This window comes from Nymphalis io, chromosome 21, assembly GCF_905147045.1.
Source record: "Nymphalis io chromosome 21, ilAglIoxx1.1, whole genome shotgun sequence".
Classification (NCBI taxonomy): domain Eukaryota; kingdom Metazoa; phylum Arthropoda; class Insecta; order Lepidoptera; family Nymphalidae; genus Nymphalis; species Nymphalis io.
Genome location: NC_065908.1, coordinates 4,168,022 through 4,192,265, shown reverse-complemented (window position 1 = coordinate 4,192,265; position 24,244 = coordinate 4,168,022). Strand labels below are relative to the sequence as shown.

The 24,244-nt window shown below is 31.6% G+C and overlaps 1 protein-coding gene across 1 annotated transcript in view; it reads right to left on the bottom strand.

Annotated features, from left to right (window-relative positions):
* The window catches only part of LOC126776810 (transcription factor Sox-6), a 488,433-nt gene extending 475,751 nt beyond the window's left edge, over nucleotides 1-12,682 (bottom strand). The window contains exon 1 of the mRNA XM_050499607.1: nucleotides 12,650-12,682. The gene's annotated coding sequence lies outside the window, so the exon portion shown is untranslated. The remainder of the gene's footprint in view (nucleotides 1-12,649) is intronic.
* Nucleotides 12,683-24,244: the final 11,562 nt, after the last annotated feature.

Here is a 24,244-nt window from a genome sequence, read left to right as displayed (position 1 = left end):
AAGAGGGGTAAGGTGCGAGGGAAACGATTTAACGTGTTTTCCGAGGCACGAAGTTTTTAACACTTCTTCGAAACAACGGACAGTTTATTGAGAAATTCTCCACAGCTGATTTATGAGCTAGCCACTAGACCATCGAGGCAACGGCAAACGAAAGATAATATCGCATTTATGGATATCTAGTTTTTATACGCGATTTCAGCCGTGGATTTCCTCCTAAGTCCTATCTGTCACTGTCCACTCCATAATCTTAATGCAAAAAAATTACGTTGATGGGTTGATGTGTTGGTAGAAGTATAAGAACAAACGCATCACGTCGATAGAATGGACAAGAAACAATAAGGCATTAAATAAAATAAGTCATAACTACTAGAATTATCTACCTAGGCACCTTTAACAAAAAGTATTATTTATTTCAATAACATTTTTTTTTTTCGCTTTTCATTATACATATTATGTGTGATATTATAATGATCATGACTTAGTTTGTATTATATAAAATATAATTACAGACTTTGTATCAGTATACAATCTATATGAAATAAAGTTTCTTTAAATATTCATATTCATATATATATATATAGGTACTCGTTAAAAATTATAACACAAAAATACTCATTAACTACTTAATATTTTTTATTTTGTTTTTAATGATAGATATTTATTTGTAAAATCGTTTAAAAACTTCTTTATTACATTTTATTTTTTTATCTGTAACTAAGCTTTTGTTTCCAGGCAGCATCACAATCGATATTTTAGAATTACTAAAGTGTTCGAATTCAAATTTACTCTTAGGAGTTCTGCAATGATATTTAAAATATTTATAGGAGCTCATTTGGTAAAAGCAATTAAGTTCTTATGTAACAAAACATCAGAAATAATAAATTTCATTAATATTTCTTTATAATATCTTTCTTTTACGTATATCATTAATAAAGGAAAGCTGCTTTAAGCCTCTATTTCTCTAATCGCCTCAGACTTAATACTATTAGACTCTGTTAACGTAAGGTTTAACACTATCCTGTTTAACCCGCCATATTATAAGTTACATGTAACGTTAGAATGCTTGTAAGACCATCACTCAAGTCATTTCAACGTAGTGGACAATCGAGGTAGGTTTTGCAAGACACTAGACTCACCTTATAAGGGCTAGGCTAGATCATCTAAAAAGTGGAACGCACTTCCAACGCGTCGATTGTGGCAGAACTGTTTAACGACAGTTACTTTTGTATATATACAGCGCACGTAGACTAGCATTCGTTATATAAATCAAAGATGAAAATTTCCTGTGTATGAACGGTTTTTTTTTTCATTTTCGTTATTTAATTTAATTTTTTCAAATATATTAAGTATGATATTATGTGTAGTAAATTTGAAATAAGGAATGTAGCACACCGTAGTTGCAGTATTAATTGTATTATATTTAATTATATTATATAGGCTGATGTTTAAAAAAAAAAATATTTGGAAAAAATATAACCAAGGTTAAAATGTAACCAAAGTCATTTAAAAAAAGTAAAATATTATAAAAACAATTAGTATTATACTAATTGTTTTCGTTTCGGTAAAGCTAACTGCATAGAACCAAACTTTATTAAAAAAATGAAGAAATATGTATAGCAATCCTTTGAAGAAAATGTATGTATAAGAAAGCCTCACAGACATAAATGACAATGGAACAACAAAGCACCCCTCTTCGTAATTAGATTTTCGATTGTGAAAAATCACAGAAAGTAGATATAGTCACTTGATAATAAAATACGCAATAAAGAAAAAAGAGCATTTTTCAATGATGATTTTCAACCACGCGTGATTTAAAAAAAAAAGCAATTTATTTAAAACCTTTTTAAAATATTCTTTTTATAGCGATTTAAAAAACTTCCATGACGTAGGATTTTATAAGTGGCCTGTACGATTTTATGTCTCAATCAAACTTGAACACTATCAGCTTTCTATTCTGGCTCTCTGGAATATATTTATAACTTAAGATATGCTTAATCGAGAATTCCTGTTCGTTTATCACATTGTAAGATTTAAGTAAACGATTTTATAGACATGTTTTCACGCTACGCTAGTTTTATGTGTGAATTGATCTATTAAAAATAGGTTCGCTTGTAGCCATTTTCATCAATTTATTATAGAATGAAACTGCAAAATCTACTCGATGGGAGAGAATTTGGCCCAGCAGTGGGACATTTACAAATTGCTATATAAGAAATATTTTTCAAACATTAGGTCTTTTAAATAATAATAAAGAACAAATAATACTAGCAATGCCCGTTTTTGAGAAGTTACTAATATGTCTATTACCCCTCAAATTAAGCGTGCAGCTTGTGTTAGGAGTGGGGACTAAAATAACCCAAGTCAGGATTGAACATGTGACTTTTCAATCACTACCCATTGCTGGGTAAAGACCACCTCACCTATTGAAACATTTTTGGAGCTTTATCTCCCACGCTTCATCAATGGATACACGTTGGATTGGATACACGTATGGCAAATTTTCATCCGAAACGCGTAGGTTGTATACATATGTATTATATATTAAGTAGCTATATTTTATATGCTTTATTGAATATATATGGTTTATATCTATTTATTATAATCGAAGAGATAAGGTTTAAAGCCTTATGTTTAATCTTACTTGTTACTATCAAACTGTTTTGAATATGACAAATATTGAAGCTGTTATAATGTATCTATACTAAAACGACAAATGTGAATCTGTTTGTTAGTTTTTGAAAATGTATTTAATTTAACTTGTATTCATACTAACGGTTTCTATGTATTTTATGCAGGTTTATTTTTATAAAAAAATTCACATAATAATTGTCATTTAAAAAATAGCTTTAAAAATTAATTTATATAAAGTAATTCTATTTATTTATTAATTGAGAAGTATATATAAAACAGTTAATTATAAAAAAATCACATAAGAAAATATTAATGAAAATATTTTGTCGTTAAATGACACGTAATCCCCCTAACAGTAGTAGATTACGCAAACAAACCCGCGGTTATAAGCTACCTAGCGATAAAATAGACTCATTTACTACTAAATTATGTTCTCTCTCGGTCTTGCGTTCTCTTGTTAGTAAGATGTAGGGAGTACTTTAGGTTACGTCACATATTCGATAGTAGGCTTATAAAGTGTTGAATATATGGGTTTAAGTGTTCTTGTTACTTGATTCCGTGTACATTACACGCTAGTGGATAAGTTTTTCGCAAGATATCACTGGTAGAACCTATATACATGTGTATATTTATGTACAAGCAAAATAATTGAAATGGCTATATTGATTTGTTTTTTTATATATTAACGTCCAATTTCTGAAACGCTGATCAAATACTAATTAACTAATTTTAATCGAAACGGCCATTGGTCGGGAGTAGCCGATAACGTGATAGGCGAGCAATGACAATTGAAACTGACATGACATTAACGTTGTATTTACTAAAGGAATATAAAGACGCGCTTTTTAATTGTTAATTGTTCTCTTTAGGATATTCTTGAAGTCGAAGCAATCTGACTCGCCTCAAAAACCGTTGACGCTATTAATGCCTATTAATTTCTCACACGTAGTTCAGGTGGTAGTAATGCTTGCCCATACTTCAAGCTTGTATTAAAATCCAATCCTTGACATATAATATATTCGCTAAATAAACTAAAAGCATACTTCGCTTGTTTCATAATAACAATTAAATTCCCAATTACCCACTTCGTATAAGAGTGTCCCAGTAAAATGGTGTAATCTGTTATTACTTGACACACGCGCATGCGCACAATAATGCAATATTATAGGATAGAAATTACGTTGCATATTATTAAAGTCACTTTCGTTACGTGGCTGTGATTAATTTTACATGTTGTTAGGATATAATATTGTAATTTTACTTTCTGTTTAATATCAGTGTTAAAATGTAATCTCTTGAAAGAGCATAAGAGTAATATGTGTACTGTATTTTGAAATGTATATTTTGTTAAGAGGCTAAAATGAATGGGCTACGATGGTAAGTGGTTATCTTCGTAATCACATTGGCACAGCAAGAGGAACACACTACACTATTGGCTTTATAATGCCGATACGATATAGGCCTTGGTTTCGAATCCCGGGTCGGACCAATAAAAAATTAGTTTTTCTATCAAGAAATTCTTAGTAGCCACCTAAAGTCTGAAAATTGGCATTGCACTCCTATGCCCCAAAAGTCTTGTATAGCCATTGCTCAAAAGCAACAGTTTTGCGCCTGAACACTTTATGGTTGCATCGTGTATAGTCTGCCATCGGAAAGTGAGAGTGAGGGAATAGAAAGTGCACTTGTATCTGTGCACAAACATGTGCATTGCTATATATCCTGCGAAGATGGCTGGTCTCTCTTAATATTGGCGGCCATGGCCAAAACAGTCAGGAGTACATCATCACATATATGATTTACAAACTGCGATACAAAAATATTAATTATTGAAGTTTAGTTGAAAAATACAATTAACAATAGAGTATTCTCCTACAAATTTGCTCGCAACGTAATAATGTTATAAATCTATGTTTGATTATAAATAACTGAAAAACAATTAAATTAACGTTACGCCACAATATCCCGTAGCTGGAAAAAACGCCTAATTAATATTGCCTAAGTAATTAATTCATATTAAAAAATATTATCTATAAAACCTCTTCCGACTCAACCTATTTTTCAAATAAGGATTATTTTTCCTTTGCGTCATATATAAAAATGATATTGTAAAATACAACCGAGAAATAAAAAATGATGATGTTGAAAAGACTATGATTTTTGATTATATTTAATATAATAATACGCTAACAATTTTTTTTAAGCTGACGATATTTTTTAACTGTCAACATGAGTATTATTTCAATTGTATCCAATAATAAGCTTATTGTATGAATCTAAATTTTAAAAAGTATTTTTTTTTAAAACACATTACTTTCATGTTTGTACATCACGTTTGTACTTTCTCGACGTTTGAGTCGGTTTTAATAAATACTCCATCCCGGCGAAAAGAGCATTTAAGTCCCCATCTAGTCTTTTTAATTTTTTTATTATTATTTTTTAATGTTTATTCTTTTTATTTTGTTTTTATAATTTTTTAATTTTTTTACTATTACATAATATAATAATGACAAGAAAAAGTAATATATATACGTTAACATGAAACTTAACTATTTTTATTTTTATTTTTTTATTATCTTATAAGAGCAACAATTCAAAGTTAAATAAACCACTTTACAAATTACCGAACTACAAATTTATTTACGAGACATTTTCATCTGGATGTAGGTAATGTATGTAAATTTCTCTGTGATTCTTCCGAAATATACAGGTTTCCTCACGATGTCCTTAAGTGTTGGTTATGCGATGTAACAGGAAATAAGAAATAAAGTGAATTTAGATTGACTATTATGAGATTTCTAATCGTCTATAAACTAAATAACAGTACCAATAAAACATAATTACGCTTCGAGTTGATATAGCTTGTTTTTAACTCTTAAGAATACACACTATATGATGTCCTTCGGCCACGGCGGCCAATCTCAAGAGAGATTAGCCAACTACGCAGGAGATATTATAGTGCACAAGTGTGTGCGCAAACATAGGTGCACTCTCTATTCCCTAACTCTCATAATCCGATGGGACGGCAATCCGACACGACCGGAAAGAGTTCAGGCGCAGGACCGACGGCTTTACGTGCTTTCCGAAGCACGGGAGTGTACACTTCCAACTTCCAACTCCGGGCCGCTTCTGAGAATATTCTGACAGAAAAACCCAATAACTTTTATTGGCCCTACCTGGCAATTGAACCCAGGACCTCCGGGTCTGCGGCCTTACATCAAGCCACTAGACCAACGAGGCAGTCACATCACACACACTATATAATATATTCATTAAAACACATTGAAACAATAAACTAAGTATATAATAATATGTGCTTAAATATTTCTCATATATGTGTCAAAACTATAAATACATGAATGCAAGTAATTTTATGTTAAACGGAAACTACTTAGTTTATTTTAAGATCATTCGTAATACGACTTTCATCACTTTAAATCATTTAAAATATAAGAACATATTTAAATTAAATTGTATAATTATATTATAATTAAGAATTTTATTACAAAATTATACTCACTATATATACTTGAAAAGCGAAAAATAATGTACTCGTCGTAATTAAACAATAATAGAGATAAGACAATTTTGTATCGAGATAATATTACAAGAGGTATGACGGTGAAAGATACAATAATTAAAAAAAAAAAAACCATTTAGATTCTCTCAACTGACATTATACTAAGTGCTTTTCTTTGTTCAATTTACAAGAATCATTTTAAAATTCGAATCATTGAAATAACGTCTCAATAATGCTTCGATATTTTTATCTGAATGTTTTAAATTAAGAAGAATAAAAAAATTATCTCAACCCGTATTTACATAAACGGACTTCAGCTAATGAAAGTATAAATTAGGATCGAGGCATCGCGTGCCGCCCCCGCAGCCTTCGCACGGAAGGCTTTTCGTTAGCGTAATCCAGCTGTATTGAGAGACGATAACACTTGAATTACACTAGCCACTGTGATCTATTTATGTATTGATTTACGTCTCGATTTATATATAACTTGTCAAGAAAATGCTTTGTTAATTGTGTGGGAGATTTAATAGAGATACTGTTTTTTACTATCATAAAGTATAATACAATAATATTGACTTTCAAGATCAAATATTTCTGAAACAAGGTTTCACTAATAATGTAATTAAAAAATAAACATTAAAGTGCAAGTGTCTGACTCACGTATAACGGGTTCCGTATTAGACTTGGTCTTAGATTTTTAATTTTTATTATTATTTCTAATGATAACATCGTCAAGTAAATGAAAATTTCTACTAGCTATTAACAACCTTACTTATAAACGTTGCTTAGCGACTGCTTACTTAAATATTGATCGCTCTTTCTGTCATTATTGATTTGACATTCGAAAGAAGAAGACACCAAATTGTTTAATTAATCACCTGCTAAAAATGTCTCTAATTAATGCCGTAAGGTGAGGCCGTAAAGGCTTAATAATAAGGTTTTGTTCTTTGGGTACGGATTCAAATAAGTGTGTTTCTTTATTGATTGTAGTTTAGCTTAGAATGATTAAGAAGAAAGTGTCGATATCTCATTTGGTTCGTTGCATATTACATCTTTCGTTTAAATAAGTTACTTCATATTTTATCTGTAAGAAAAATTCGATTGAGTATATTAAATTAATTAAGTGATACCGCAACTCCTTTTTGGGAGTGTAATAAGCTAAGTACAACAATAATACAAGGAGTTAGAACTAAGCCTGTGAATTTGGCATCGATTCGTAGCCAGAGCATCGGTGGGCTCTTAGGAATTCGGTATACAATCTTAACAATTATATATTATTTAATAGTCAGCTATATATATATATATATATATATTATGGTGATTATTAAATAATATATAACTATATATATATAACCCGCATTGGAGCAGCGTGGTGGAATAAGCTCCAAACCTTCTCCTCAAAATGAGGAGAGGAGGCCTTTAGCCCAGCAGTGGGACATTCACAGGCTGTTTCGGTTTCGGTTCGGTAATAGTCAGCGAATTGTTAGATAATTTATATTATAACCAATACACAGACGTATTTGCGAGAAATTTATATATAGCTTATAATAAGCTTATATTACTGGAATTTATTGTATATAAGATTAATTAATAGCTAATTTGTTTTTATAATTAAAACAATCAAAGAAAAGTCTTCAATGTTTCAAAAATCTATAAAGTACAAATTAATTCCGTCAGGGCTTCTCTATCGTTTGCTGTTAAATGACCAATGGTACTATTTTATCGTATCTTGGGCTAATGGAATTTTCTTGGTTTTGATTACTGTTAAATAATTTTAACAACAAACTCAAAACAAGCCACTTGTGCAGGAGATATTGCAGTGTACGAGTTACCACTCAAACATTCTTCTCTACTGTCGCATTGTCCGATGGGATGGAAATACGATACGACCGGTGAAAGATCAAACGCAGGACTAAATGCTTTACGTGCTTTTCAAGGTAAGACCGTGTTATATAATATAATGCTACTTTCTGGCTCTAAGATAAAAATAATATTTTTTAAAAGAAAAACCTGACAAATATTTTATTGGACGGCCCGGTATATAAGCCTCGGGAACTACGTCGTTATTTTTTTATTATTTATAGGCCAGCGTTTGACCGTTGACTTGCTTGATGTAAAGCATCGTCTTGCCTAGAAAAAACCTTTTACTCTGGATTCGAAGACACCAACGTTGTAACTTATTATTAGCCAGTAGATTGTTGGTATAGTTTTTTTAAATATATTTATGTAATAGTTTAAACAATCTTAATAGACAACACTCTGTATTAACCCTTTAAGGGCGGGTTCTTTTTACACCGAGAGATTAGGATTTGCGGGCGGGGTAATACTATTAGCATTTAAATGATCACGTGTTTTTTCTAATGTCATCTGTTATTAATTTTGATCAGGTTATTCAATAAAGTCCTTAATAATAATTAGTGATGAATATGTCCTCCTGAGCGATTTCGGTCACGGCGACCAATTTCAAGAGTGATTAGCCAACTGTGTAAGACATATAATAGTATGATACAAGTGCGCAAACATAGGTGCATTCTCTATTCCCGTACTTTCATAATTCGATGGGACGACAATCCGACACGACCGGACAGAGTTCACGGACGCCGCTTTACATGCTTATCGAGGAGTGTACACACTTCCAACTTCCAGGCTCCGGGCTGCTACTGCGATTCTTCGATAGAAGAACCCAATAACAATTATCCTCATTTCCTTAATAGAAATAAGTATTTGATAAACGTTAAAAGACGTTAAACTTCAACAATACGGCGTTTTAAACATTAAACAGTATTTTAACGGGTTCACAAAATTAGAAAGTTTTTAATACTTTTCTCAAAAGATATTTCTTTCGACATTAAAATTCGCGTGTTGAGTTGTATTGTTTTAAACAATTATCCTTATTACGAATTGCGGTATGTAAAATAATTGGAGGTCATTATTTGCGTACGTTTACCATAAATTGCTATATTTTTATGCCGTGAACGTGAAAATGTTTTTAAATAATTTTAATAATTACCAAAAATCTTATGTTTTTTTTTATGTAACGGAACTACTAACCTTATTTCATATTTTTATCAATTATTTTAATTATAATTACACATTATTCTTATATAGGTATAAATCATTATACTATGTTATGTAATATTTCATTACATTTAATCAAATTGTATCTATTTTATTCTAATACAAAATATTTTAAAACTACAATATTTTATTAATACTGTATAAGAATCACAATATAAACGTTTACAAATCTACTAATAATGCATACGTATTCAACTCAAGCTATTGAATAACAACTAAAAATTATAAGTCAGAAGTCGAGATCTGATCCCGCCTACAAAAGACTTCAACGAATTACGAGTACGCATGTTAAGCCGTCGGTGGGTTGTATATACATAATATTATAAGTAGAGTTGTGATTGATAGTTCTGTTCAGTTATTTATTCGATATTCAAATAAAACTCAAAATAAACCGACAGATAAAAAACAAAAGAGAATCAAATGAAAGTTTTTAAAGATATTAGGAGCGATATCCCCATGAGACATGTCGCTTGACGTTGTCGTATCGTTACCACCAAGTTGTATGAGATCCATAACACCTGATATTCTGCGACCGTTGCCATGGTTACGCATACCGTTTCGCCGCATGCGCAGCGACAGGTTGTAACAAAAGCCTTTGTATTACATTATAACATTAATTCATTTGCAACCATTGCGGGAGTCATTCAAGTATTCTATTTCACGATCGAAATTCATCAAAAACAAGTGTTTGATTACATACAAAACATTTGTAACATTAATTGAATTGATACAGCGTGTTCTTTTTACACATTTTATTCTTGAGATACTTCAGACTTCAAGTAAAACTATTTCGTTTTAAATTATCGCAACCTGTGATTCGTTGGTTCAGAATCCCTAGTAAAAAAAACTTTATCCACTTTCACACTAGATTTTTCATCATAAAAACTGCCTCACACTATTCTCCAGCCCATAAGCTTAATAAGTTTATATCGAAAAAAATACCAAGACTTATAATAAAATATTTAATAATATTTTTTTTAGTAATGCTCGTTGCCAAATAAAAGGCTATTTAAACATCTTACAAATAAACAAAAGCCCAAAGATACTACTTTCAAATCTCTTAGCCTCCTCTGTTTTATTGAGGCTGAATGAAAGTCCACCGGTATAGTTAGTCGATGTTACTTATGTTTGTTAGGAAGCGATTGTGCGTGACTAATGTTCAACTATCGATGAGCTCAAAGGGTAATGAAGTAACTTTGATTCCACGTGAAATAGGTTGATTATTTAATCAGTGAAAGTAAACTTGCACTAGCTTAATGAATCCATTGTTCAAAGATATGTAGTTAAATAAGATTCAAAATGTTAATTTTAATTATTTGATATGTTGTTCAGCAAACATTGATGATTTTTGAATTTCGATCTTCGTTTGAATGAGACTCGAAAGTTTTTTACTGTTTAAGTTTCGTTCCTTTTTTATAGTTCTAGTACATTTTGTATTATTAGATAGGTAGATTTATTTATAATCAATATTTACATACTCAATATGTGGAGTATTTTGACTTGTAAAGTAATTTTAATAAGACTATTCTACACACCAAGTGAAGTTGTATGTAACCGCATAAGCAAAGTAAAAAGCAATGATTGTTAAAAATAAGATAATTGGTGTTAAAATGTGTGATTACTTTAAAACCGACTTTAACATCACCATCAAAACGAAATATTATATACCATATTGTATATTACATTCCAAAACTTTTTGAATCATATAAAATATAATATGCGTATGCAAAGGATTCTAATATACAATACTATTAATCAAGTATTTCAAATATAAAAGTAACTTACACAAATAAAAAATTACACTTAACTTTTAAAAACATTAAATTAAATTAAAAAAATATTACATCGTAATTATCAATTATAGTTAGTTACTTTAAGTTTCTCAACATTTCCACTCATAACTTAACCATTTTAGTAATCAAGTATCTGTCTAAGAATCTGAATTTTCTTATAAAATGCTTACGTTAATATTTCTCAAAAATTTGTATGCATGCATAAAATATTATATAAATATGTAAAACTATGATCAATAGCTTTATAACTACAATTTAATTAACATATAGATTGTTCTTATAACAAGGAAATTCCTTACTCACGTATATAAATAATGTTAAAACGTCACATAATTTCCTTTATATTAAAATAAAGATTCAGATTTTCCTGGGTTTTATTTTAATAGAATTTCCCACGTAATTTAGTAAAACCGAAGTTTTTATATGTTTTTCAAACGGGCCAGTTTGCGTGGTTGGTAGATTTCAATTGGCACCTTTCACGAAGAAGGTTTTGGGTTCGATTACCACCCAGGACAAGAACATGTCTTGTGTGCAAGAACATGTCTGTTTGTTCCGAGTCTGGGTGTAATTGTCTATAAGTATGTATTTACAAGAAAAGTAGTATATATAGTTATATCAGTTGTCTGGTTTCCATAGTACAAGCTTTGCTTAGTTTGGGATCAGATGGCCGTGTGTGAATAATTTATCAGGATATTATAAAAAAATATATATATCTATTCGATGCGCAAATACTACATAGATATAATACAAACTCACAAACTTTTATTTTGAACTTTTGTTTTGAATTGTAATATCGATATTTCAGTTAATAATAAGAATATTATTCATATGGTTATTCATTTTCACAGCTTACGCTACGAAAGTTGATAGTAAAAACCTATGTTTTCATCGAAAAAAATTACAACATACATACAACATAAGCCAACGTTGTCAAAATATCAATTATTTATATACATTTAATTGTTATTCTGTCTATCAGTGATAACGTAATGAAAATCAAAGTTTTCTACGAGATTAGTGCAAACATATACAGAAATAATCCCCCGTCGCTTCTATCTGTATTTAATTTGACTTTAATATATAATATCTGATTAGCGCTTCGTAATAATTATCAACGTTAATTGAAATATTAACAAAATATAGACCTTGTTCCTATGATTTATATAGGTATGTACGTATGTAGGTACTTACAAATAATATCATAAAGTTGTAATGCTTATATGGCTTAGTCGTATGAGTTTTTTTTCGATTCTTCACGTTAGAATCTGCATTTCAAACATGAAGTAATAAATAACAAAGCAGAAAACAATCTCACTTATCTATATAAATGATTAGTTTTAAATTATATTCTAGTAACGACAAAATCTTATCGTGGACTAAAAAGCTAAATGCGTTTATCGTAATATTTTTATAGCTTTTTCTAGCTTTATTGGTTTTCCATTAAAACTTGGTCGTAATAAGCTCTGTTTTTATAAAACATACATTTTAAGTGAACTCCGGCTGTTGTTTATGTATTAGATTAATGAAGGCGTTCTTATCACGAAAACATATAAATTTTTTACATGTTAGATAAAAACATTAATTAAGTAAATAAAATTTGTTGTATTTGTGTAATATATTATATATTTACCTCAATAAGTTGATAGCTTAAACAGTACAGCACAGTTTTAAAACGAACACAAAGTACACATAACGTATGTGTTTAAACACAACACAAAACAAAATGTGTTTGTTTACAACAGTCCACTCGTCACTACACATATAAACAATCAGTTATTATTTTTATATTTCTATGTAGAAATCACTAATACGTATATATCATAGTCACATGTGTGAATATATAAAAATAAATATGTCTTTCAGTCTTTTATATTAATAGTAAACATGCAGGCGCTAATTTCCGGACATCGCGAATTCGTAAGGGCGCGTGATGGCCATGTGTGCGTAACAACCTGACCACAGGCTTGCGTAGACGCAACTGAAATCACCTTGCAAGGCCCACTATACCTGTTTCGCTCTAAGCATGTGGCCGTCTCGCTCTAGCGGGCATTGTGCTGAGTCCAGCGACTGGCTTGACAATAAATTACCTATAGGAATCTAATCAGTTTAATAGATGTGTGATTTTTTTTAATTCCGCTCGTTTTTAATGGCACCATGGATGGATGGTATAGGGACATTAATTATGGAGACGGTTACATTTATATCATTCGAAATTCAAAAATTACAACGTAATATGATCATATTTTTTTCGAGGTCTATCGATTTTGATGGATTTATGGTTATTTTTGCTAAATAAATATTGTTTTTTAATTTTTCGCATAAATCACCAATTTATTATTTTAAATCCGGTTGCAGATAAATAATAGGATAATTAGGATAAACTTTAAATGTTGTAAATACTTATATATAACTTCACTACTGAACTAACTAGCTTTAAATGTTGTGTGTTATGTTCATTGAAAGTAAAAAGGGCAAAGCTCACTTAATAATCTTCATCTACGTTATACAGAAATTATCACTATGAGGACGTCAAACTTATTTTTTACATCGTTTTTGCGCCATTTTCCGTAGAACACACATGGGTGTCTCTTTTATTAAAACTGGGACACTCATCCTTGAAATTGAAACACAGTAATACATTATCTTGGCTGTAGACTACAGATAACTGGTATCTATACAGACGAAAACAAAGCTGTACAAATAATATACATTAATAAATACGATATGTAACAATCAATAAAATATTTAAATGAACTGCATACTAGGATGTGATATAAATGAAATCTTACATTTTTATTAGTTGTGCTAAAAAATAACTAGGTCATAATGAGTGTTTATCTCATTTATATATCTTTTTTTTATAATAATAGTAATCGGCCACAGTGGCCAATCTCAAGAGAGATTAGTCAACTGCGCGGGACATATTATAGTGCACAAGTGTGTGCGCAAACACAGGTGCACTCTCGATTCCCTAACACTCGTAATCCGCTGGGAAGGCAATCCGACACGACCGGAAAGAGTGCAGGACCAACAGCTTCAAGTGCTTTCCGAGGCACGGGAGTCCAACTTCCAGACTTCGGGTTGCTACTGAGAATTTGAACCCAGGACATTGAGGTCCGCGGACCCACATCCATCCCAATATACTAGACACTAGAAGCATAGAAAAAAAAATCATATCAAAATTTTAAAATGTTTAGTTTATAAATAAAACATAGTTTGTTTTTCTATTTTTACGATTTAATTATTCTAGTTTTTTATCTCAGACTAAAGTGTTTATTTATATCTTTTCATAGAAATGTAACAAAATAAAAAATAACTACATATTATCTGAACTTTAAGATATTTTTTTATTATATTTTCCTCATTTCATTTTATTGAATTAATTGTATTGTGTTTGTGCGTTACTTAAATTTATCTATACTTGTTTTAGTTTGGACTTCCAGATGTAACGTACTCGTCGTTAGTGATTCATATTCACTCCGATCGTTCGCGTCCCGCAGCGCCCTCCAACCATTAAGATTTTAACCTAAGACTTTCCTCGAGTTTTAGAATAAGAAGTACTATAATACAGTAATGGCTTGTTGATATCCCGCTGATGGGCAAAGCCATAGCCGTTAAGGAGAAGGCTTAGAGTGTACTCCACCTCGCTGCTAATGCTTGAAACCGCTTTGTGTTTTGGTAGAACGGTAGCAACCATATTCGTTAGTAGCTTAAGGTCACTGATACAAAATTTATTAAGATACATCAATCAAACAGAAACCTTGCAACTTCAAGGACAAAATAAAAACGTATTCAACAGTTTCTTTAATCAACATATTTATAATAGTTTATTATTATATTAATAGTAGTTTGTAAGTTACCCCCGCTTAACGTTAATTTAACTATAATATAATCCCTTATTAGTCGTGCTGGGATATCTATAAGTGTCCTAGGTCACAGGTCGTCATATCCTATGAGGGATTTAAGCGCACGCAATGCTAATAAACTATAAAGCGGCTATATTTCAGAGATTTCATAGCGACATATCTACATACAAGTCGAGATGGCCCAGCGGTAAGAACGCAGGAATCTTAACCGATGAACGTGGGTTCAAACCCGAGCAAGCACCTCTGAATTTTCATGTGCTTAATTTCTGCTCATAATACATCTCGTACTTTTCGGCGAAGGAAAACACCGTGAGGAAATCTGCATGTGTCTAATTTCATCGAAATTCTGCCACATGTGTATTCCACCAACCCGCATTGGAGCAGCGTGGTGGAATAAGCTCCAAACCTTCTCCTTTAAAAGGGAGAGGAGGCCTTAGCCCAGCAGTGGGACATTTACAGACTGTTACTGTTATTGTTATACTTACATACTTCCTAGCGTGATAGCTTACCTTATGAGGATATTACAAAGAGATAATCAATTTTGTTTTCATAATTGTTTTGTTACTTTTTACTTTGTGATCGTTCTATATGAAATATATTTCATAGTTATATAAGCACTTCAATGTATTAGTATAAAATAATTAACTTTTTGCCAAAAGTTCAGATCTTAGAACACGTGATTCCTTACTGGATATAACGGATTCAAATCCGGGCAAGCACAACTGAATTTTTATGTGCTTTATTTGTGTTTGTAATTCATCTCGTGCTCTGTGCGTACAAATACAAAATAAGCTTAACTTCATCCTCTTCCCCCTATACATTGGTTTTTATAGTTATTTGGAAATATTAAACCTTTTTTTTTTACTGTAGCCGAAACGATGTTAAATAACCTCACACCCGATTTTGTTACTCCATGCCACCCTCGCTGTACATCTCGAAACTTAAAATTAGAATCCATCATTTCGACACATGAATTAGAAAAATGTTTAAAATCTAAGGACACGGCACCAGGTTTAGACGATGTCTCATATTCAATGATTTTTAATTTACCTACTATAGGAAAGACTACGTTACTAAAAATTTATAATATGTTCCTCAATAGTAATATAGTTCCTAATCAATGGCGATACATTCGCATACTTCTCATTCCTAAGCCTGGCCGGGACTGTACCCAAGTATCATCTCTTAGGCCAATATCCCTGATGTCATGTATATGCAAAATTTTTCATGCTATCTTAAAGAATAGAATCGAATGGTATCTTGAAAAAAATCATATATTTTCCGAACAAACAAAAGGGTTTAGAAAAACCCGCTCTTGCTTAGATAATCTAACAGACTTCGTATCTAGTGTACAAATTGGATTTAGTAAAAATCTAATGACAGTGGGGTGTTTTATAGACGTAGAAAATGCTTATAACAATGTTGATGTTACATATCTTATTTGTAAATTAGATCAATTACGTGTAGGCAGTATGCTTTGTAATTATTTGTGGGATTTTTTACATAAACGATGTCTGATTATTGAAGGCCAATACTTTAAAATTGTAAGATGTACGGGAGTAGGCCTTGCACAGGGAGATCCTATATCTCCATTACTATTTAATGTTGCAACAATTGATATATGTGATACTATTAATTCGATGGATTATATTAGTTTTTCGCAATATGCCGATGATTTTGTAATATTTACTTCTTCTGATAATTTAGTTGACATTCAAAGCCGATTACAAACTGCTTTTGATTGTATAGCCAAAAAATTCCATGATATTAATTTAGAAATTTCATCAACAAAAAAGCAAAATATGTATTTTTTCAAGAGGGCACAAATTGCACAATATTACTATTACTCTAAATGATGTAGTTTTGGAAGTCGTGGATAATGTTAAGTACCTGGGGATGTGGCTGGATCGCGGTCTTAGATGGACTAAACATATTAAAGAGATTGTGTCTAGGGTGTCTAAGTTTTTAAATATATTTAAGGTGTTAACAGGATCAGGTTGGGGAGTCCATCCAAAACATATTCGTAAGCTGTATATAACGTTACTTAGAAGTAGATTAGATTATGGTTCATTTTTGTATGACAACTGTTGTAAAACCAATTTATCGAAATTGGACAAAATTCAAAATCAAGCAATGCGAAACATTGGAGGGTTTATAAGGACCACTCCCATACATGTGATGGAGAGTGAACTTTGTTTACCTCCTTTGTATTTAAGAAGATTATATTTGGCAGGAAAATTTTGGCTTAAAAACAGATCACTCTATAATAATACTTCTTTTTCATTAATTAATCAATTAACAGATCTGACACATAACAGATTCTGGACTAACAAGAAAAAACCTCTACTTACACAAATTTCCGAGATGTACAAATCTCAACCATGCAACTCTTTCTCAAGTTTAGGCATGTTTTCATTAGATCAATGGGTAACTAGTATTGATATGTCAAGCATTCTAAAAACAAATATTGAAGGATTTACCGGTTCTAAGCGAGAGTATCATCAAATTAGTTTGCGAAATACTTGTATAAAATACATAAATTCGAATTACTCCAACTGTCAAAAAATATTTACAGTTGGTTCGAAAGACAAATATGGAATAGGAGCTGCATTTTTGGATTTCAATTTGAACATTTATTCTAAATTCCAAATTAAAATAGAGGTATCTATAATGGAAGCTGAGCTTGTAGCTATTTTAGAGGCTTTAGGCTATATTGAGTGTACAAGCTACAGTAAAGTAGTTATCTTGTCAGACTCCAAAAGCGCGCTTCAACACCTAGCTCGGTGTACCTCGATCTGTCGAGGGTTACCTGTAGCTTACGCGATTCTAAAGCTTCTATCTAAGTTACAATCAAATGACAAAGTAATTTTCTTTCAATGGATACCATCTCACGTAGGCATAGAAGGGAATGAACAAGTAGATGTACTAGCCAAAGAAGCTATATCTGACGGTGTTGAAGTCCTCTTTACACCTTCATTTGAAAGTTACTTGCCAAATCTAAAAGTGCATTGCTATGATTTATGGAAAGAGTACTTTGACGAAAGAGCTAAGGAGAAAGGTATATGGTACCGTACGATCTAGCCTCATCCATGCAGATATCCTTGGATTGAGAATAGTAACATGAATTTTAATGAAACGAAATTAATTCTGCGGCTTCGGTCTGGGCACATCCCATGCAATAAGTTTGCATTTCTGATGCGGAAATCAACTTCTCCAAACTGCTCAACTTGTAATGTATCTGATGATCTTTTGCACGTATTGATGGAATGTGCTCAGAACGAATCTCTTAGAACTAGACTTAATTTGGATATAAAGTCTGTTGGACAATGCAATGTCATTCTGTCAGATCCGACGTCAAATCTCGCAAAAATGTTGTCCAAATTAAGTCTTAGATCTGTGATTAATTAAGGTATTTTTAAGTTTAATATATTATATTTTGTACCCTCCTAAGAATTCTCAACCAGGGCGGCATGTTCGCTTATGCGAAAAAGCCCTTTTTTTTTAGAATAAAAAAAAAAATTTAGATTAAAAAAAAAAAAAAAATTTTTTTTTAATGAATATAATTGTTGATGTTATTCAGATTTATATTTGTTTAATAAATCGTCACTTTCATTCAATTCGCTTGGATAAATCATAATTCATCATCATTCGGATGGATTACAGATCAAAGGGCGAGTTAGCCAGTGTAATTTCAGAAGCGAGGGAAAAATTGTCCTATGATAAGCGGCTTAGAGAGGAAGTTCTGTGAACTCAATGTCTATGAGCGAAGGTCATCTGGCCCTTAAAATTAAAAATAAGGTAAATAATTTAATTTTAATTCTTCCAAAATATTTCTCGCCATAATATGTATTCTAAAATAATAAAAATATATTATTTATTATTTTGTGATAAATTTAAAATGGCAATGTTTATTATATTTTTTTTTTGTTAAGCAAAGAATGAATAAATCTTTCAACAATTTTCCGGTACAAAGAATAAAACAGAATCCATCACTGACATTTTTTACTTAGTAAAGGTATATAAAACGGCTTGCATTAAAACTAACTATGTAAAAACCTAACTCAGACTATGTTAGTATAAGGCAACACGACTCTAGACTTATTATCTAGCCTTAAGTGGGTAAAGACGCAATCGTACATACACTACACACTATCGACAAAATAATCTTAAGACACTATTAAAGTGTGACTGAGTGTGACTTTTGGCCGTCATTGGTAAATTTTAATATAGAAATATAATATAATAATTATATATATATAATAGAAAAAAAAACAGAACTGGATTTTGGCTTCCATTAAGACTCCACAGCTCGAGCCTCAAGTGCCTTTCAGGTGTTGAATTTGCATTGACCATTGATCATCACATCGACCAAGAGATAAATATATTATAACCAAATCATATATTTCGTTATAAACATAGTCCATATTTTTTTACATTATATGTCTTACTTGGGACTTCTTAATGTTAAATGAATTCAATATAAAGTATATATAATATGATTTTTCCACGGTGTCTCCGCTTGATACGATAACGTATATTATGAATATGTGCACACAAAAAACAATAGATTGTATTCCAAAAATGTTGCTTATTATTATGCTGACTGGAAATAAAAACATGCATGCTCGCTATAGATACACTGGACAAAACATATGTGGAAGCTACAAGACAAAAAGTCACGGGGTATGTATAGGTTTCATAATCAGGAACCAAGGGTCTGAGCCAATGTTATTTCTTTTTTAGAAAGCGCGTAAAAACAGTAAAACTGTGCTTGACCTCTACGGGTTCCGATGGGCAACCTGTGTTTGCGTACACAAATGTGCACTATGCGTACAGCACGTACTCACGGGTAATAGCCAGCCACGGTGGCCGTTATTGATTCATATAATTCATAGTTCTTAATGTGATATAATGTTCTTAATGTGATATAATGCTTATTAATAATAATAAATGTGAAAGTGAGCGTTTGTTTTTTTGGTGAAAAGTAACAATTATGTCTCAAAATATATAAGGAACACTATATAATTCATGTTTTGCAAAAGCTTTTTTTTATCATAATATTTAATAATAATTTAGTAACAAAATGACGAAATATAATTAAAATTCAATAAATAAAGTAACAATTAATACAAATTCGTCTTGAGACAGTCTTAACGCAAACATGCAAACTCATTATGAAAAGACGCAACCGTAAAGAACAGCTTCGATTCCCGGGTCGGGTGAGCAATGGCTTTACGGCCAAGCGGTATGTTTTCCCTCATTACGTATTCTGAACGTATTTTCTCGACTCGCGCAACTTGAAAAGTAGTAATGAGATTACACACATAAGTTTTACTATGTGCTAATATTTATACTAGCCACTGGGCGTTATTTTATTTAGTTTCCCTTTGAAACAAAGTTTTTTGTACCCATTATTTTTATTTGCTTACAATTTATCTTTGTCTTAAAAATGTTCTCTGCGTAAAATAATGTATTTATCGGTAACAGCAAAAAATACAGTGTTACAGTGTGTCCTATAAAGCGTCTTGTTTTTATAATTCTTAAAAAAATATTCAAATTGGTTTAGAAAGTATAGTTCAATTTAGAGTTACGGAGTATTGTAAATTAATTTAAAAAAATAGCCTTCAAAATTATAATTATAATATAATTCAGGAATAAACATAAATAGTATATTGATAATTAATATAACTTCCGCCGCTAATAATTCGAGACCCAATACAATACAATACAAAAATTGTCTGGAAAACATAGCTTTCTTAGTAAAACTATGAGCACCTTTGTACTTCTTCGATATTGCTTGTCTTCCCTTGCCTTTTTAATAATTATTCTTTTTTTTAAATATAATATTATGAATATTATTTGATTTAATTTAATTTGATGGTTTACCCTGACAAAAAACTATTCAAAAATAATATACCAAAATTAACTTGTAGGTATAATTAAAACAAGGCAATATGTCTAAATTTTAAATTCTCTGTTTGTCGTACAAGACAGTTACTTGTCCGTATGCACCTAATTATTATCCGTTCGCGTATTCCCTTAAAAGGAGAATATTACAATTTGTAATACAATGCGCCCGTGCACGCTCAGGAACACGCGGCAAAAACTAGGCGCGCCCGAAATGGTGCATCGTCACCAGTTGACTCTTAAGAATAAATTGTTCTGAGATTCCGTATAAATGAAATGAATCCTCTACCTTATATAAATCAAGTAGGTATATATTAGATAAAATAAAATATCTAGGCTTTGCATAAACTCGTCAGATATTCTACCGCAAAACAGCAGTACTTGGTAGTGTTGTGTTTCGGTTTGAAAGGTGAGTGAGCCAGTGTAATTACAGGCACAAGGAACATGACATCTTAGTTCCTAAGGTTGGTGGCGCATTGGCGATGTAAGCGATGGTTAACATTTCTTACAACGCCAAAGTCTATGGGCGCTGGTTACCATTTACCATCAGGTGGTCCATATGCTGGTCCGCCTACCTCTACTATAAAAAAAGATACGTTATAAAACTGCAGATACTAAGGTTATTGGTGTAAATCAAGATTGTTCAAATTTTATTATTCATTTTTCAATAAAATCCCAATAAAAATCGTAGTTGAAAAGTTGACTGTGTAACACTGCCGTCATTCACTCAAAGAAAGGTTCTGTAGCGTATTTTGTAAGAAAAAAGCCGATACTCAACGCAGAAAACGGTGAAATGTCAGAAAGTGATATGCGACATTGACCATAATAATTATAACATTGAAATACACACATCAAAATAGTATAACACCATTAGTCAGTTGTCAACATTTCACGGGTGATTAATGAAGTGTGTTTATAAAGAATACCATCACAGTGCTTAATCTCTCTAAGTGAGTGAGGGAATAGAGAGTACGCGTCCTGTGATCACACGCTTGTAACTATAATGAGTTTGTGCAGTGTACTTGATTTCATTTCCGTCAAAAATTTGGTAAGAAGAACATTACTTTGTTTTTATATAGTATATTGTTATTTTTATATTTATATATTAAATAGTGAATTATAACACTAATATAATAATTGTCATCATATTCACGCTCATTTAAAAATAATTTCATAGTAAAACTATTAAAGCCATAATAGCGTGAAATAGCTTGTTACCTAATTTAAAAATGCAAATTCATTATCATCATTAAAAATCAAATCACATAACCTCATTAATTACTGATTTATCCTTAAGATACGTATATATACTATGTCATTTGTTCTATCAGTACAATTCTTTAACAAGTGTATCTACCTACCAGCACTGGAGCCGCGTGACGGGATGAGCTTCAACTCTTACTAACCCTTACTCGTAGGTTCCGTGTCGTGTTGGGTTGTCGCCGTACTTTAAAAAAAAATTATAATTCACCAAACATTACATTATCATTGTTTCGTTCGATATTTAAAAAATATAAATCAAACCATGTAAACAAACCTTAAATATAGGTTTATTTAGATGAAGGCAAAACAACCAATTAGGCAAATATAACAATGCATTCCAAATTTAATTTAACGAATAGTGAAAGGTTTCCAGAACCAATTGAATCGGAGTATTTAGGTTCATCTAGGTCGTTATCCACAGACTACAAATACATTCTGTGTAATAGCGTACCTCGTCACTACGATTGTTATGTTTTATTACCGCTTAATGTATCCGCTAGATGCAACGTCTGAGACAAGTTTTAACCGATTGCAATGAAACATTTATATCTTTCGTAAGAGAACATTACTTATATCATTATGAACGGACAGTTTTATCCGTTCAATTAAAGGTGTTTTTATATTTAGTTTTTTTTTTCATTTATAAAATTTGCTCTTTAAACAAGTATAGGAACCTTTTTGAATGCTTAATGCAATTACTCAGTTATAAAGAGATATAGATCAGTGGATTGAAGAGATATTTAAGGTTACCCGGTAGATATGTACTACTTTTAGAATTAAACCAAAGAATATGTTAAGCTGGTCAGATAGCTTTATTATTCTCTCTCATTTTGAATAGACCAAGCCTTATTAAGTTCTTACAGAAATAAATAATAATAACGCGATTTAAAAGACAACTAGCGCCATCTATTAACGAAAATGAAAATGAAAATAATATATGACATAATACAATTTGATTTGGTCAAAGTCGAATTCATCTCATGTCGTATCTACGTTTTTACACGTATTTACGACTTACCGAGGAGACCAGGACCCAGTTACACCAGGACGCCCACCGTGGAGAAGTTCGTCCGCAATCTCGCGCGCACGCTATTCGCCAAAGCGGACAGCAGTGCGAGCGTGCACCTCCACGGTATAGCACCGCTGCACGCTAGAACACCTGAGGGGCATTTTTTACCTCGTGAGCTCCTACGGTCACCGACCATCTTTTCCGATGCGGCCATCAGTGAAGAAGACGACGACATCAACACTCAAAGATTGACAACAACCTTGAAGTAAATAGCCGCTGGGTCATGGAGACCCTGGCCCCTTGGGCCAAAATGGAAAGACGCGTCAGATAAATCTGAAGGTGAGGAGTAGCCCGGGCAAAGGAGGCAACCCCGAGGCCCGTACCTTGACCGGCCTAGGCCAGCCAGGAGGACCAAACTCTCAATACAATTTGATATTGAAAAAGAAATCTGCATGAAATGCAAATACATGTATTTACTATCGATGATTTCATGTGCTTATTTGGTATTTTAATTGATCTCGTACATAATCGTCAAGGAAGGAGTAATTTTCATCTCATACACATCCGAAGAATCACAGTGATGGAATAAGTTCCAAAATTTACACCTTTGTACATTTATAGGCTTAATATACGTTTCATATACATATATAATTTTCTAATTATATTTAGCCTTAATTACTCTCTATATTGATATTTATGATTGAATTCATTTTAATTCCTAATAGTACAGTTACCTAATACTGTTACAAAATAACTACACGTACGTAACAGAAAACATACCAGCCATATGGACAGATGCCGTCGCGATTTATCAGACAGAAAGAAAAATTCCATTGACTGATTAGTGGTATAGTTGATTGAATTCTGTGCCAACGTTTATAGGTTCGATGCTTACTCAATGGTCTATTTTGAATGTATTTAGTATAGTTCAATGGAGCTCATTCCAATGATGACGTAAAGGACTTATATTATTTCTTACAGTGCACATTTTTCTAGGGGGGGGGGTGCTAACTAACAATCAGCTAGCTCAATGACTAGTCTGCCTAACTACTCTAAAAAAATAATTAAATAATAAAAACATTTACCTAATTATACTAAATTAATTTTAAATGTTACGAAATATCAGACCGGGAAATAACAAAGGAATGAAAAATTAACAGCTTAACGTGTATAAATTCCA